This window comes from Salvelinus sp. IW2-2015, linkage group LG24, assembly GCF_002910315.2.
Source record: "Salvelinus sp. IW2-2015 linkage group LG24, ASM291031v2, whole genome shotgun sequence".
NCBI lineage: Eukaryota > Metazoa > Chordata > Actinopteri > Salmoniformes > Salmonidae > Salvelinus > Salvelinus sp. IW2-2015.
The window spans coordinates 4846273-4859683 of NC_036864.1; the positions used below are offsets into that span (position 1 = coordinate 4846273).

Consider the following 13411-nt stretch of genomic DNA (forward strand, 5'->3'; position numbering starts at 1 on the left):
CAGTGCCTTTTGCTTGACATCATTGGAAAATCAAAAGAAATCAGCAAACCTCAGAAAAAACATTGTAGACCTCCATAAGTCTGGTTCATCCTCGGGAGCAATTTCCAAACGCCTGAAGGTACCACGTTCATCTGTACAAACAATAGTACGCCAGTATAACACCATGGGACCACGCAGCTGTCATACCGCTCAGGAAGGAGACGCGTTCTGTCTCCTAGAGATGAACGTACTTTGGTGCGAAAAGTGCAAATCTATCCCAGAACAACAGCAAAGGACCTTGTGAAGATGCTGAGGGAAACAGCTACAAAAGTATCTATATCCACAGTAAAACGAGTCCTATACGACATAACCTGAAAGGCCGCTCAGCAAGGAAGAAGCCACTGCTCCAAAACCGCTATAAAAAGCCAGACTACGGTTTGCAACTGCACATGGGGACAAAGATTGTACTTTTTGGAAATGTCCTCTGGTCTGATGAAACAAAAATAGAACTGTTTGACCATAATGACCATCGTTATGTTTGAGGAAAAAGGGGGAGGCTTGCAAGCCGAAGAACACCATCCCAACCGTGAAGCACGGTGGTGGCAGCATCATGTTGTGGGGGTGCTTTGCTGCAGGAGTGACTGTGCACTTCACAAAATAGATTTACATTTACATTTAAGTCATTTAGCAGACGCTCTTATCCAGAGCGACTTACAAATTGGAAAGTTCATACATATTCATCCTGGCCCCCGTGGGAATTGAACCCACAACCCTGGCGTTGCAAGCGCCATGCTCTACCAACTGAGCCACACGGGACCGTGTGAGATGGCATCATGAGTCACAAAAATGATGTGGATATATTGAAGCAACATCTCAAGACGTCAGTCAGGAAGTTAAAGCTTGGTCGCAAATGGGTCGCAAATGGGTCTTCCAAATGGACAGGACCCCAAGCATACTTCCAAAGTTGTGGCAAAATGGCTTAAGGACAGCAAAGTCAAGGTATTGGAGTGGCCATCACAAAGCCCTGACGTCAAACCTGACTGGAACTCATCAGGCGGATGTCTCTGGAATACACACAGACCCCATACAAATACACACATAGACACACATACCCTAGCCAGTGGTGTTGAACGCTCTCCTCGGCACCCCCAGGCACCCCCAGGCGTTTCACAATGTTGTTGTAGCCCTAAACATCTCACCTGATTCAAGTAGTCCAGGGCTTGATAATTAGTTGAATCAGGTGTGCTATCTCTGGAATAATTCAAGTCCACGGAACGGCAGGGTGTCCCGGAGGAGAGGTTTGAAAAGCCCTGCCCTAGGCGGCCGCTCACGTCTTCTCCCGCCTTTCTCTCGTTCTCCCTCTCTTTCACACGGGGCCGTGACACCTCAATAATTACCCAGTCTGCGTGTGAGCGCGTGTCACTGTGTGAGCAGGTGTGCGTAGACGTACGTATGCGCGTGTGTGTGTCTGCGTGTACTGTGGGGGGGGGGAAGTACCTGAAGCATACTGTTCTCCACGTGCTCGACCTCTCATCAGCTCAGAATAGACCGGCCCGCAGAAGAAAAGGACTGAACTATCATATCAKAATATAATAGCCGCAATTACCTCTTTCATTCAAAGTCACTTGTGTCAAAGGTGCAATCTGTAGWTTTATTTCTGGTACAAAACATTGACCCAGGTGGGACTGAAGGGAAAACTCTGCAGGGTTAACTGACGCTGGAATAATGTTGAAATAATGTTGAAATAGGGTTAGCGTAAGGTTTTAAAAAGGGTTGGCAATAATAATGTTCAAACAGGGTTAGAATGAGGTTGTAACGACACTGTATCACTGTTGACACGAGCSTTAGATTGCATTCGTGTCGTAATAGGGTTAGGCAAAGGTTAGAAWAAGGTTAGAGTTGAGTAGGAGTCGCGTTGGAACAGGAGTAGACGGAGGTTAGGCTTGCTGCTTGAAGGAGGGGCGTCTCCTGGCTTCTGTCTCACTCTCATCTCCTCACTGGTTAATAGAATCAATGATTTACTAAATGAGGCTCTGCTATCCAGAMAAATCACACACAAGGCCACAGCTGGAGAGCAAGGGACGTTCTAGAATGACTGAGATCTCCAAACAACTGTTCTGTGTATTGTGTGCGTGTGTGTGCGTGTGCGTGTGTGTGTGTGTGCTCTGAAAAAATTCACAGAGTGAAGCTTACATGTGTCAATGCTACTGCAATTAACTCCCACACCTGTCTGGATGTTAGAACCACAGCCAGGCATTTTATTCAGCTTTTTGTGTGTGTGTGTGTGTATATGTGTGTGTGTGTGTGTGTGCGCCTTTTTTATATGACTGGTAGGATTACAGAACACTGCTAGTCCCTCAGCACTCAGAGAGATGACTCTCGATTCAGAGCTAATGCCTCGCTTGCTAGCAGACACACACACACACACACACGCTCTGCTCCACACGTTAGTTTGTGGATAAACCTGACACACTGGCACCTCATGCACTAGGAGAGGATTGGAGGTGTGTATCGCCTCCTTTCCTCTCTCTGTCTCCCTTCTCCCCTCCCTCTCTTTCTCTCTCTCTCCCTCCTTTCTCTCTCTCTCCCTCTCCCTCTCCTTCCTCTCTTTCCTCTCCCTCCTCTTTCCTCTCTCTCTTTCTTCTCTCTCTCCCTCTTCTTTCTCTCTCCTCTCCCTCTCGTTCTCTCTCTTCCCTCTCTTCTCTCTCTCTCTCTTTCTTCTCCCCTCCCTCCTTTCTCTCTCCTCTCCCTCTCTTTCTCTCTCCCTCCCTCTCTTTCTCTCTCCTCTCCTCAGCCAGACATGTGTCACAGTGATGGAGTCAGTCTCAGCTCAGTGGGGCTGTCTGTGCACTGCCAGATGGACTGACAGCACAGAGAGAGAAGGGGGGGGGTGTATTTGTCTAGGCAGAGAGCTCTGACAGAAAAACAGCAGGTTTAACAGGACACACCAAACCTGTTCCTGCCCAGCCATCCACTCTGGGGCCTAGTGAATCCTGCTGAAGCTTGGAGCTGTAGTAGGGCCCTGTCTGGGCTGGTCTGTCTGGTGCTGGGTGATGTGAGAGGGGGGGGAGCAGGCAGCAGGAAAAAGCCTCTTACAGCCAGACAAACACCAAATAAGGAGAGACTGACTCCACGCAGCCTGAACATCCAATCCCCTTAATGCCTCATCACACTGCATATGGGATGAAAACACCAGTCGCCAGCCCCAACCTCAGCTCTGCTCTGGAAAACACCAGGAGACAGAGAGACCTTTTAAAGAATAATCTGTCCTCTACTCCTAAAACAGACATCCCCCCATCCCTCTCTTACACCACACAGATTAAGACTGACGGTTACCTACGCACGTATTATCAGACACTTTTTGTGTCTGGCCTGCCCACAGACCTGCTCCCATCAAATAAAACACTGGCATGCACCACACAACCTCTCCTCCACACACACAATCTTAGTGTCGGACAACCAGAACAGGGTATTACAACCCACAATGAGAAGAAAGAGAGGAGGATGTACCACACTACTAACGTCCTGGTGTGTGTGTGTGTGTGTGTGTGTGTGTGTGTTGTGTGTGTGTGTGTGTGTGTGTGTGTGTGTGTGTGTGTGTGTGTGTGTGTTGGTGTGTGTTGTGGGTGTGTGTTGTGTGTGTGTGTGTGTGTGTGGTGCGTGTGTGTGTACTGCGTACGCGAGTTTCTGCGAGTGTGTATGCATTCGAGCGATTCGCAGACTCACGATTAAAACCCTACACACACACACACACACACACAACACACACAGAACACCCAACATCTCACACACGCAGCTCAAACACACACCGCTCCAATGCCTTTCAGCACATTCACAGCTGCCAAAACTCCAGAAACTCAGCAGCTTATTCCACCTCCTCGCACCAAACCACCTCACAGAGAATGATCGACTCTCCTCTCCCAGTAATCACAATGCACAGAGAATGATCGACTCCTCCTCCTCTCAGTAATCACAACTCACAGAGAATGATCGACTCCTCCTCTCCCTCAGTAATCACAACTCACAGAGAAGATCGACTCTCCTCTCCCTCATAATCACACTCACAGAGAATGATCGACTCCTCCTCTCCTCAGTAATCACAACTCACAGAGAAAGATCGACTCCTCTCTTCCTCAGTAATCACAACTCACAGAGAATGATCAACTCCCTCTCCTCAGTAATCACAACTCACAGAGAATGATCGACTCCTCCTCTCCCTCAGTAATCACAACTCACAGACAATGATCAACTCCTCCTCCTCCCCAGTAATCACAACTCACAGAGAATGATAACTCCTCCTCTCCCTCAGTAATCACAGGTTAATATGAAGGGGTCACCGCCTGGGCCCTGATCTGTTTTTCATTTTGTCATCCGTCTGGTTGCTCCCTAGGCCCGCTGCCTGCTTTCAAATACACGAAGAGACACTGAACAAAGGGACAGAAGGACAGAGAAGAGAGAGAGAGAGAGGAGAGAGAGAAGAGAGAGAGAGAGAGAGAAGAGAGAGAGAGAGAGAGAAGAAGAGAGAGAGACGAGAGAGAAGAGAGGAGAGAGAGAGAGATGCGAAGAGCGAGAGAGAGAGGAGAGACAGAGAGAGAGAGGACATGAGAGAGAGAGAGACAACGAGAGAGAGAGATGAGAGAGAGAGGAGAGAGGAGGGATGGAGAGAGCGCGAAGGGGGGGGCAGTCAATGATCTCAGTGTGTTATCATTATGTATTTCATCTGTATAAAACGATGGCGTCAGCGGCACCTTGTCTTCTGCTGCACATGATAAGTTAGGTGAGACAACGGAGGGGGATGTACTTCCTCCCTGCTGGTAGCAGCCCTCATCTCAAAAGCAGAGAGAGAGCATGAGAGAGGAGAGGAGTAGGGAGAGGTCGTAAGGCTCAAAGTCAGCCTTGAATAATGACAACAAATTCTGTCTTGTATTTCCCATACACAACCACTACCAGGCCCAGGCTCTTCCTCCAGGACATCCAACCACTACCAGTCCCCAGGCTCTTCCCAAGGACATCCAACACTACCGAGGCCCAGGCTTCTTCCCAAGGACATCCAACCACTACCAGTCCCAGGTCTCTTCCCAAGGACATTTAAAAATCTTATTTTAAGGGAAAACAGACTGAGACCTGGATCTCTTTTAACGGCTTGTGCCCTGTGTAAACATGTTGACATGTACAGTTTTAGACATAGAGACAAGAACATTTCAAAACATACACAATTCACGAGAAACAATCACAGACAACACATGAATTTAGATCCTCATAAGCATTTTAAAATATGGGCAAGGGACACCAGAGGTCTAACTTAAGTTGGATCTGCAGTTTTGTTCAATGAATAAGTGCAAAGGAACTGAAGCAGTCCTACCCAACTCTGTGGAGACCGCAGTAAAGTCCTAATGAATCCCACATCTAAATCTGGTTTTAAAATTATACCATTTTGTGGAAATTAATGATGATATAATGGACGTAGTTTTAAAAGAAGTGCTTTATAAATAAACAAGAGAGCATGTTGCTCTCGGCCTCACAGATGAGAGCCCAACCACATGTTGATTATAGGAACAGTGATGAGTTCTGTAACTATCACCCGCTGAATAACCTGAGTGACAATGGAAAAGTAGCAATCCAGTGGTTTAATGTGTTTGCCGATGCTGCATATAGATAATATCACCATACAATCTAAAACGGACATAAAAAGTAGCCTGCAACAATTTATTTTCCTATTTACAGAGGACGAGCAATCCCCTGTTTCTGTAAAGGAACCTATCTTGAATTTGAGCTTTTTCCCATTCAGTAGACATTTTTTTTAAAAGAAGCCTATATCTAACCATAACCCTAAGTATTTATAATCAAGACCTTTATTGATTTGAGTACCATCCAGCAGTATTACAAACGTGTTTTCTAACTGGAGTTTAGGACCTAGAAAAAACATGAGCATGTGTTTTCTTAGCTTTAAAAACAAAGTTCTAAGCTGTAAAAGAGACCCTGCGTTATCTGAAAATCAGACTCCAACTGCATTAAGCTTGCGTCCGCTGTTGGAGCAATAGAGTACATCACTGGTGTCACTGCATATAAATGGAATTTACAATATCTGACATCATCACCAATGTGTGTTTATATAAAGTGTAGAACAATAGGGCCATTATTCGACCCTAGGAGGACCCCTTAAGTAACTGTAAGAGGGGTCAGAGACTTGACCCATCGACGCATACGGCTTGAGTTTTATCTTTAAGGATAGTCATAAAACCATCGCAGGCATCATGCCCGCAGTCCTATAGATGACAACTTACTCAACAGGATACTAATGGTCTACAGTGTCAAAAACTTCTTGACAAATCTACAAAACACGCAGCCAGTGCGTTCTATCGTTAAGGCAATTTTGCAATAGCATTTAGCAACAATGCATATGTGCCGATGTTGGTAAATTGTGTGTTAGATCTGAAAACAGATGATGTGGTACTTAAGAATTGTTAGCAGAAGAAAAGATTGTAACTGTTGTTGACTATAATTCTAAAAATCTTCTACCAGACAAGGGAGCTAGAAATGGGTCGATAGTTATTCCAAATCACTACCGTCACCATCCCTTATTAATGGCAGAACAAAAGCTGCTCTTCCACAGCCTTAGGGATATTAGTCCTGTGCTTAATGTTAGATTAAAATTGTGTGTTACTTGAACCAGCAACCAATAGTGCCAGCACCACTTAAGTAATGTACGGGTCTAATTGTTCAGCGGCCTAAAGATTCTTATAGTATCAAAGGGCACACAGGGAAATGAACCTCTGCTTCAGTTATTTTTCTGAAATAAAAACAGGGTTACCATTTTTCAGAGAGTACCGGTTGAAAGCAAGACCGAAAAATCAACTAAACTGGCCAGTACCAACAAAGTCGCCATTTCCTTTCAAAGAAAAACGCGCCAGAGTGAAATGCTTATTAAAAGCACACAAGAAAATATTTTCTTTCAGTTAGAATACAGAAGTCTGAGGTAATTTTGCTTAGGAAAGAGGAAACAGCAGATTCCCCCGTTCAGTGATTAACGGTTTTCCCAGAATTTGCAGGAATCTCCTGCAGAATCTGTCATAGCATTAAGGAAGTAATTTGATTTGCCTTTTTGACAGCTGCAGTACATTTATTTCCAACGTTGCCTAAAATAACGCCATCAGGCTGGAGTACTGTTATTCCCTCGCCAGGCCCAGCCCGATTCTTTGCAGGAAAAGACCTGACAATTCAGGAGAGACCAAAGAACTGGTTCGGTCTTCTTACTCTGTGATTCTTAAGCGGGGCTTGTTATCAACATGAAGTAACAATAAGAAGAGACAAAAATAGCAGGGCTTAAAACCGGTCAGGAAACAGCAAGTTGGATAAAACTCAAGTGTTATCAAGTCAAGGTAAAAGCTTGCTTGTGAGAAAATGTTCTATAATTTCTCTTAGAGTTTACAGGATCAGAGTGTTTCAGGCTGGTATCTCTAAATACCAGCAATAGGGCAGTGGTCACTGATATCATTTTGCAAAACTCCACTGGCTGTGTATTTATGGGCGTATTGTTAGAAATAATGGTCATAGTAATGATATTTACTGGTTCTTAAAGTTGGGACGGGTTTGTTTAGTTATCAGCTGGTTAGATTTAGCTAGTACAAAGCCTTTTATTATGGATATGGTGAGAGCCAATTCCAGGTTTAAATCTCCAAAATCAGTAATTCAGAGTTGCATAATTTAGAACAGTATATCAGATAATTTGATAGAAGTACAAGGAGGGCTGAGGGGGCGATTATCCCTGCATGAGTTAAATGAGCATATTACCAAACGACACGTTTAAAACTAGACATGTCATATTGCTTTGAGACAGAGGTTGATAAGGAACAGAGACCATTTAAGGCAGCATTTAACATAAATCGCAATACCACACACTTCTACAACTCCGTATCAAGTTCTGATATAATATTGTATCAATCAACTTGACGATCTGAATCTGGCCCAGAATCACACAGCCACGACTTCAGATGACAATCAGAACGTCAACATTTGACTTGTGAGACCAAAATTTCAATAAAGTCCAACTTTTGATCAGGCTTCTAGCATTCAAATGAATTATTCCAATACCATTGCTACGGGAATTCATATTCAGATGGAGTATCCAAGGTACACCTGAAGCTGCACTGGATGAGCAATAAACCATTTTCGAGCTATTGACAGAGCTCAATTTTATGGGGACAAGAATTACTACTAACAGATACCTCTCTGCATGTGAGTAGTATTCGCAATACGGTGATTGGACAATAATCTAGGAATTGCAGAGAAAGGTTGTTAACTGTAGTTTGTTCCATATTGCAATTGAGGAACTAATTAATGAAACTGGAGAGGAGCATTGAACATAGTCTGATAGGGGAGCGTACATCCCAAAAGTCAACCCCCGAGAAACACAACCGTCAGGTATCAAGGCTCTACATGAGGCAAGAGTAAAGAGACATGTGTGGAGAGGATGCTGGAGCCATACCTGTTAAGATTGTAAATTGTCCCGAAGAAATAGACCTGGTCGTCTGTAAAAGCTGCAAGTTATCCACAAAAGGAATTCCCATCGTGCAGCAGTATCCCTTAAGCCAGGTGTTGTAATTGCGAATACGACTAAAAACCATATCCTGGTAGCGTGGGGATGGAAATGGACCGGAAACAACATCAGCTTCCCAGATTCCAGCAGCGATTTATCATGTTTTAAAATCGTCTCTAATTTCTCTGATTGCTGAGTTTAATGTCATTTGACCCACATGGACAATGACAGTTGAAGCGGCGAGTTTGCTTGCTAATAAGTAGCGGTAAGCATGGAATCTAGGTCAGAGATCCTAGCGCCAGGGTAGCAGAAGGTCTCAGCTTTCCGGATTGAAACGTTCGGACCATGGATGAACCCACCACGAGACCGGAAGGACTACAGATGGTTTATTGGGTAAATGACGGGCCTCTCCGGGTGATCTGCCTCCTAGCAGGTTGAGGGGGGCTTAGCAGCTGAGACTGACGACCTAGTGGCAGGCAAGTGAGCGCAGTGAGTGTGCTTGGGCACTTCCACCTGAGAGTGAGATGGCAGCAGTAGAGATGAAGCGGAGGGACCCTGTACAGTATGATTGGAATGCACTTCCAGGTCTTCCAGGACCTTGAGTCTCCTCCCCAATTGTAGCACCTCCGAAACATTTGATGGATTCTCGTTTCCTGGAGTGCTTTCCTCCCCGGACAGCAATCCAGGCATCCTGAGGCGGAGTAGAAGGGGAACAGACCAGGCCTTCGGTTTAGCTCCTGTCTGGGCCATGGCTCATTTAAGGAACAGAATGGAGTTTCTCAGTTACAGGTCCCCAGAAGTGGAGGTGCCGAGCCCAGGGAAGGTGACGTCGTCGATTTTGGAGGTGGTTGTTATAACCATGGAGTCAGGAGGTCTTCGTCCTCCTTTGATCTGGCGCAAGACAGATACTCTCCCCTCCAGCTCAGCGACTCTCTGGCTCAGGTACTGGCAGGTGGTACATCCAGGGGTGAGCGAAGCATGAGAGACAGGTGGGTTGGGCCCGGAGGCTAGCAGTTAGCAGTTTGTTTTTAGCCTAAAGCCAGCTTTTTGCCGAACTTTCCAGAGAGAAAAAACACCGCGTGGAGCGAGATTCCGGACAAGAGAGAGTGGTCCTAGCTGGTAAAAGTTAACCCGCCGATGCGGGATCCATGCAAAACACGTTCGGTATTTTGATTAACAAAGATTGGTTATGTTTTAGTTAAAATAACAAACCGAGTTTTTCCAGCATACAGTGTTCAGAAGCGCACTCTGATGACGTGTTGCTTCATACTCATCGCCAAACCCACTGGCTCCAGGTCATCTACAACATCCAACCACTACCAGGCCCAGGCTCTTCCAAGGACATCCAACCACTACCAGTCCCAGGCTCTTCCCAAGACATCAAACCACTACCAGCCCAGGCTCTTCCCAAGGACATCCAACCACTACCAGTCCCAGGCTCTTCCCAAGGACATCCAACCACTACAGGCCCAGGCTCTTCCCAAGGACATCAACACTACCAGGCCCAGTGCAAAGTTAAAGCTAGAATCATTAGTTGCTATATACATCTTTGGACTTATAAATCAATGATATATCACCATTATTCTTGAAGACTATAACCTATAAATGCCTCATGAGCTTAGTTCAACTGTCGTCCCCATTAGAAGCCAAAATATAAAGTTTGAAACAAACGTAAATGTAAACAAACATGTATAACCTCAAAACATGGTTAAAAACTACACATTTAAAATCATGGATGTCAGTCCTTGCATCCATAACGATGCCTATGAATTTGAAGGTGGTTACATTTCTCCAGCATCATCCTTCGTTTTTTTTAGCGACACAGGGGCGGGGAGAAGCTTTGTTATTGTTTCAGTTAAGGATAAGGTTTTGTCTCCTTAAAGTTGGTGGCAGCTCAGTTGACATACTGTATGAAGCTTTAGAGATACAGTAGCCCTAGTTTAGCCTGTAGGCTAATGTCCTCTCTCCTCCGTTCTCTCTCTCCTCCTTTTGAAAAAAAGGTAATCAAGGAGAGGGCGACGTGGACGAAATGCGCCTGTATGAAATGGGAAGCTCCTCTTCTCGCGCGTCATCAGGTAAATTATGTTTACAGGGGGGATCCAAAAGAAATGTGTAAAGTTATAAATAAATGAAGTTAGACATTTTAATAAATACAAGGATAAGTAGAATATGTAAATGTGCAGTGCTCCCCACCGACGCAACATCAGCAAGGGACACTAGGATACACTTGTGTCCTCGCAAAAGGAGCTATCAAGGAGGGAAGGGCCGTCTTCCGTTTGCTTCTAACGAATTGACACACTCCTCGACAACTCGGCCACTTACCAGTTTCCGGGGTCACGGAGGAGAGAGGACGGAGGAGAAAGGACGTTCTCTTGCCCAAACAAGAAAAGGCTATGACCAAGAGTTTGTCAGGAACAGAAAGCCAGTCATATGTATGTTGAACTGTTCATCGGGTTTCAGGATGAGAAAATGTGTCATCTGAACAATTCTACAATTTAGGACTCTGATCGGCTGTTCAAAAAAGCACAAGTCTCTTTCTGAGGTCAAGTCCCAGGTTGAGCATCTCTACTCTCTCACTGTGATAAACTAATTAAATCCCTACAGGCCTCCTGGAGAGTTTTACGCCAATATTTGAGTCTGGGTTATGGATGTTGTGGCTTTTTCATGGCAAACAGATCTGACCCAATTCTGCGACGTAATAACAATAAATGGGAACTGTGCGCAAACAGATGTGGGCCGGTTTGGGCCGTAACAATTTTTCTGTCAGCGTCTGTCGTTCTGGTCTGTTCAATGGTTCTTCCTTCAGTTACTGCAGGCAGGAACTGCGATCAGGGAACCATATCCAGAAAGCGTCTCAGAGTAGGGGTGCTGATCTAGGATCTGTCCATATAAATCGCACTCATTATGATCTAAAAGGCTAACTGATCCTAGATCAGCACATCAGAATTGATGTTATTCCATCCTGTCCTGTTTCTCTCTTGTGGGTTGTTAATCTTCTCTGTTGTCGGAGATGAAGTACAAACGATTTTATCCCACATGAGAGAGAGAGCTTTGAACGTCCTCCTCTGGGAGATAGGCTACCCACATACAACACAGACAACCACACACACGCGAATGCATGCAAACGCACACTTGCGTACACACACACACACAGTGCGCAAACACACTTGCGAACGCTCATTCACTCACAGACCCACACACACTGCACTCATTTTCTATGGCGGATATCCAAAAGTTAAAGAGAGTCAGAGTCAAGTTGAAGAGTGTTGAGTGTGTGAAGAGAGTCAGTCAAGTTGAAGAGTGTTGAGTGTGTGAAAAGAGTCAGAGTCAGTTGAAGAGTGTGAGTGTGTGAAGAGAGTCAGAGTCATTGAAGAGTGTTGACTGGGTGAAGAGAGTCAGAGTCAAGTTGAAGAGTGTTGAGTGTGTGAAGAGAGTCAGAGTCAAGTTGAAGAGTGTTGAGTTGTGTGAAGAGAGTCAGAGTCAGTTGAAAGAGTGTTGAGTGTGTGAAGAGAGTCAGAGTCAGTTGAAGGGTTTGAGTGTGTGAAGAGAGTCAGAGTCAGTTGAAGAGTGTGGAGTGTGTGAAGGGAGTCAGGTCAAGTTGAAGAGTGTTGGTTGTGAAGAGAGTCAGAGTCAAGTTGAAAAGTGTTGAGTGTGGGTGAAGAGAGTCAGGTCAGTTGAAGTGTTGAGTGTGTGAAGAGAGTCAGAGTCAAGTTGAAGGGTGTTGAGTGTGTGAAGCGAGTCAGTCAGTGGAAGAGTGTTGAGTGTGTGAAGAGAGTCAGAGTCAAGTTGAAGAGTGTTGAGTGTGTGAAGAGAGTCAGAGTCAAGTTGAAAGGTGTTGGAGGTTGTGAAGAGAGTCAGAGTCAGTTGAAGAGTGTTGAGTGTGTGAAGGGTAATTGCACAGTATGTTCCCATAAAGGGACATGACACCAATAATCTATTAACTACCACACCACACACAGTGGTGTAAAGTACTTAATTAAGTAAAAAAATACTTTAAAGTACTACATAAGTCGTTTTGGGGGTATCTGTACTTTTATTATACTTTCACTACATTCCTAAGAAAAGAATAATGTATTTTTTACTCCATACATTTTCCCTGGACACCAAAAGTACTCTTTACATTTTTGAATGCTTAGCAGGGACAGAACATGGTCCAATTCACGCACGTATAAACAGAACCTCCCTGGTCATCCCTACTGCTCTGATCTGGCGGACTCATTAAACACACATTCTTTGTTTGTAAAGGATGTCTGAGTGTTTGTAGTTGCCCCTGGCTATCCGTAAATAAATGAAAAGCAAGAAATGGTGCCATCAGTTTGCTTAATATAAGGAATGTTTTATTATGTATACTTTTACTTAAGTAATATTTTAGCAATTACATTTACTTGTGATACTTAAGTATATTTAAACCAAATACTTTTTGACTTTTACTCATGTAGTATTTTACTGGGTGACTTTCACTTTTACTTGAGTCATTTTTCTATTAAGGTATCTTTACTGTTTACTCAAGTTATGACAATTGGGTACTTTTTCGCACCACTGCACACACACACACACACATACTGTAACACACACACTGGGTGTCTGAGCGCTGTTTATTTATGCGTCGCAGACATAGAGTCTCAGAATAGATGAAAGGCCGAGAGCTTTCTGGGAACACAGTCCTGTGTGACCACTCACCCAGTAGGAGTCGGCTCAACGTGTGACACAACACACAAAGTACACTCTCTCTATTATCTGTCTGTCTATACTATATCTGTCTGCCTGTCTTGTCTCAATCAATCAATCAAAATGTATTTACTGACACTCACTCACACACACAGACACACTGCCTGATTACCACAATACACACACTCCAGCTTGGTCTGCCCCTGAGGCAGTGTCATTACAGATCTG

At 44.7% G+C, this 13411-nt stretch overlaps 1 non-coding gene and 1 pseudogene across 1 annotated transcript; both read right to left on the bottom strand.

Moving 5' to 3' along the window:
• LOC111951332 (diacylglycerol kinase iota-like) overlaps positions 1-13411 on the bottom strand; it is an 82170-nt pseudogene that overhangs the window by 60606 nt on the left and 8153 nt on the right.
• On the bottom strand, positions 723-797 carry trnaa-ugc (transfer RNA alanine (anticodon UGC)). The gene has a single exon. It is a non-coding gene; the product is annotated as a tRNA-Ala (tRNA).